A 5,066-nucleotide genomic window follows, 5' to 3' on the forward strand; every position below is an offset into this window, starting at 1 on the left:
AGAGGTAAGGTGGGAGGCCAGTATATAGTGCAATCAAGTACACATCTCGGTAGAAGGTTACTGCTATAGCAAGGAATAGATATCTTAGTTAATGTTTTTAGTGCTTTTCTAAGTTTGGGAAGATGCAAAAAACTGGGTTCATAAAATTTTCTCCTGAAAATATCTAACTGTGAGGGCTGGTTCAGCTAGTTTTCCCAGAGAACAAAGTGCCTCATCCTGATCTTCACCCTGAATTCCTTTCAGGGTGTATTGTAGGTCTGTGACTGCAGTGCCTAATGACTTGATTCTTGTAGAACTGGATAGTGGGCAATATCTTTATTTTATAATCCCCTTCTTTTTGGTCATGATTTTGACCAAGGTTTGAGAGGCATTTCGTGACCAATTCGTCCCACAGTGCTAGGAATGCTCATTCCCAGTTCAAGCGAGGATTTTGTTGATAGGCCACTCAGTGTGCTGTTACTGGACTAGGCCCTGTTAGCAGTAGCCAAAGCCTCTGGACCGCCTGTCTTACTAGTCTGCTATGGTCCAGGAACTGATTCCTTCTTGTTGCCTCTTTCCATATCTAGAGTTACACTATTACAGTCATTGACCTTATTGTAGAGCTATATATTTGGTCAATTGTTTTAAGTTGTCTAGTCATAATTATTTTTATGAGAGGTTCAGTCACACATCTAGTAATGCAAGAAACAATAATCTTATAAAATAGGCTGAATAATGAAAGGATGCTTAACATCACTAATCATTAGAGAAATGCAAATCAAAACTACAATGAGGTATCACCTCGCACCAGTCAGAATGGCCATCATCAAAATATGTACAAACAATAAATGCTGGAGAGGGTGTGGAGAAAAGGGAACCCTCATGCACTGTTGGTGGGAATATTAATTGATACAGCCACTATGGAGAACCGTATGGAGGTTCCTTAAAAAACTAAAAATAGTGTGATGAATTGGGAGATTGGGATTGACATATATACACTAATATGTATAAAATGGATAACTAATAAGAACCTGCTGAATAAAAAAATAAATAAAATAAAATTCAAAACAAAAACTAAAAATAGAACTACCATACGACCCAGCCATCCCACTACTGGGCATATACACTGAGAAAACCATAATTCAAAAAGAGTCATGTACCACAATGTTCATTGCAGCACTATTTACAATAGCTAGGACATGGAAGCAACCTAAGTGTCCATCAACAGATGAATGGATAAAGAAGATGTGGCACATATATACAATGGAATATTACTCAGCCATAAAAAGAAACGAAATTGAGTTATTTGTAGTGAGGTGGATGGACCTAAAGTCTGTCATACAGAGTGAAGTAAGTCAGAAAGAGAAAAACAAATACCATATGCTACCACATATATAAGGAATCTAAAAAAAAAAAAAATAAGGTTCTGAAGAACGTAGGGGCAGGACAGGAATAAAGATGCAGACGTAGAGAATGGACTTGAGGACATGGGGAGGGGGAAGTGTAAGCTGGGACGAAGTGAGAGAGTGGCATGGACATATATCCACTACCAAACGTAAGGTAGATAGCTAGTGGGAAGCAGCCTCATAGCACAGGGAGATCAGCTCGGTGCTTTGTGACCACCTAGAGGGGTGGGATAGGGAGGGTGGGAGGGAGATGCAAGAGGGAAGGGATATGGGGATATAAGTATACGTATAGCTGATTCACTTTGTTATACAGCAGAAACTAGCACAACAATGTAAAGCAATTATACTCCAATAAAGATGGTAAAAAAATAGGCTGAATATAAGTAATATAGCTAGTAACATTAATAAGGTCATAAGTAAGTATTTAAGCTAAGAACTTCTACTAGGTGCCACCCAGTGTATCCCCAGGTCACCTGACCCAGTCTGTTCTGTACTAATCGTGGACCAATAGTGGACATTTAAATTGCTTCCAATTCTTAGGTTTATGGATGAACCACTGGGAATATTTTAGTACAAATACTTTTTTTTGGAGGGTGGGATTATTCTGTTTGAGTGTTTCCTCAGGCTAGAATTACTAGATAAAAATATAGAAACAGTATTATTGTTGCTAGCTTGCTCTCTGGAAGGATTGAACTAATTTGCACTGCCACTGTCAGTGAATGAGTTCACTTTCCCCATCATATTCCTGCTAATAGTGCTGTATCAATTTTTTTAAACTATAAGCTATATATTATAACAAATTCATTTTATTTCATATTTCCTTAACTGCTAGTGAGGCTGTGTATCTTTGCATATTGTATTTTCTTATCTTTATTTTATTTTATTTTTTAAATTTGTCTCTTTAGCACCTTTGGCTGCATATAAAGGAAAATAAGGGCATTAATCCTATATATATACAACTGTCTCTATATATTTGGAATTGTAAACTGCCCTAATAATCTCTTAATTTATTTCCCCATCCTCTGCCTTTCTCCACTGCAATCAATGCATCAAGTTTATAACTAGAATAACTTTTTAAAAAGAAAGTTCCAATCTTCCAAATCTTCAGCTCAAAAAATCTTCAATCACCTGCCAAGTAAGTATAAATCTGTCAGTTGGACCTTCATGACCCTCTTCAACATGGTCCCACAGGGACTTTTCAGGCTTTTGTCTTTCCCCTTGGCCAAATTAAATGTTTAGTGTTCCCCGAGAGCTCTGAGTGCCTTTGTGCCACTAGCTCTTTGCTCGTCCTATCCTCTGTAGCTGAGCCATTTACAGAGAAAGCACAATGAGGGCCTGAGCCCAAAGCCACAGAACCAGTATATGGCAGGGGCAATATATGTAATATTGTTTAGCAATTGTTTCAGAGTTCCAATTTGCGAAGCCTTGGACTCATTTCCAGCAATAATCAAGGGACAACTTTGCTTCAAGCATAAAGGACTTCAACATTGTAATTATATTTTAATACCACATTAGTCAATTAATTTGCGTGTATGAAAAGACTGGGAAGACCCAGCTTTGGTTATGTATCTCCCTCTAACTTCTTAGTTATTAATTTCTGATGTTTTATCTTTAAGCAGTTTTTTATACTCTTTAACATATTTTGCGTCTATGTAGATCATAACATTCATGAAATTAATAATTCGGAAACCATTTTGGTCATTTGGTGATGAGAGCTCTATCCACCTCTCTGCCATTCCTTTCTCCTCCCCTGCTTGCAAATGCACTTAGGGACACTACCGATCAACTGTGTCTCCATGCTGGGAAACCTTGGGGTTGCTTTTAAATCCCGTCTTCTCCTTCATCCCTTCGTCTAATCAGGCATTTTCCCCTCCTAGGCATTTCCGGAGGTTGCATTATCTTAGCTATGACCAACAGGGCAGTCCAGGTTGCAGGCTTGTGGCTGCTCACCTAGACTATAACCACAGCCTCCCTCCCTCCTTGCTTTGCTCTATTTAAGCCTTTCCTCCACACAGATACCAGAGAAATCTATCTAAAATGGTAGTGTGCTGTGCCACTCCCTGGCTTAACGTTTACTGCTGCCTGTTGCCTACCGGCTGAGTGCAGGCTCCTTGACAGGGCATCTGAGACCTTCTTTCACGACTTCATCTTTGCCCACCTCTCCAGCTTTATCTCCTCCCCTCTTTTTAAACCTCCTGCCTCAAGTCATATGCTGGAACAACCTGAAATGCTTGTATTTCTCTAAGGACCACATGCTGTTTATTGCTTCCATCCCTTTGTTCCTTTTGTTATTCTGCTTGCAATGCCTCTTTCCTGATTTTCCACTTAATACATTAGTATGCATCCTATAGGGGCAGCTCAGGTACACCCTCCCTAGGAAGCCTTTCCCCACCAATACTGTTGGTCTGGTGTCCTCTTGTGCTTCCTCACAAGTGTACTCTGTGCCTCTGTTTATCATGTGAGTTCCTTTTACGTAGTGATCATGTCTTATTTATCTTTGGACCCCTAGGACTTAGTTCCGTGCTTGGTACAGAGTAAATGCTCAGTAAATACCAGATGAATAAATGAATTGTGCATATCCTGAAAATCCACAGTATTTTATTTTGAGAAAATTCTTTTGACACTATTGTTTCTATATGTATCCTATTAGTTTTAAATAGTATTTTCCATAATATTCTTACATCTATAGAATTAATTTCCTTTTGAAAAAGTATTTTGGTTTAAAGGGGATGAAAAGAACCACCCCCAAAGAAGGTTAAATGCCCTGTATATTTATTGCCTAAATCCTTGATTGACCCTGTGGATTCTCTATGTTATGTGTATGGAAGTAGTTTTTAAAATATTTAATTTAATTTTTATTTTCTGATAGAGCCTAATATATGCTAAAAACAGGACAGTTAAGCTTCAGATAAGGTTTGATTGCCCATAACTTGGGAAACTAACTTGGAATAAAATATATTCTTGAAAAAAGATAATGGCTTCACTAAAAAACTAAATGTGTTGGGATGAGCCTGCACTACACAGAAATGACCTGGGAGAACTGCACGATGCACTGTCACCACAGTCTTAGTGCTGCCACGACAGTGATGGATTGAAGCATTTTGCCTAAAAAACTCTAGGTACTGGAATTTGTTTAGTTTGTTTTGGGGGCTAACCAGTATGTGGCAATATTGATTACTCTAAATCAATTTTATGTCATGTGCTTCTGTCTCTAAAGCTAAATTTTATAAAACTAAGTATTATTCATACTGTTAAAAAGCAAAAAGTAAAGTTTGTCATGTTATAACATTCAAGTAATCTACAGTGTTTTCTAACATCTGCTAAGACATTGAATTATTTTGAGCATTATGTGTATCTTGAAGGTGTAGTAACAATTACTTCTATAGGAAAGGGATTTAACAGGCATTTTCTTGTAAATCTAGATATGGACAACTATTGAAAATTTTCTGACGTGTTTGATGTTCATTTCCCTTAGAATGTGTTACTTTGCTGAAACCAGATTCAAAGGCTAGGTTGATTGATCCCCTGCAAGATACACTTGAAGGTTAAGTAACTACAGATCTCATCTAATCCCGTGTAATCTGCTGTTACTAAATGGCCGTTTGTATTCTTGGCACACCAGTTTCTGAATGCTTAGGATTTGGTTTTTACCTTTTGTCCAAATAACGTCTAAAAGGAACC

The sequence above is a fragment of the Lagenorhynchus albirostris genome, chromosome 4 (genome assembly GCF_949774975.1).
Source record: "Lagenorhynchus albirostris chromosome 4, mLagAlb1.1, whole genome shotgun sequence".
NCBI lineage: Eukaryota > Metazoa > Chordata > Mammalia > Artiodactyla > Delphinidae > Lagenorhynchus > Lagenorhynchus albirostris.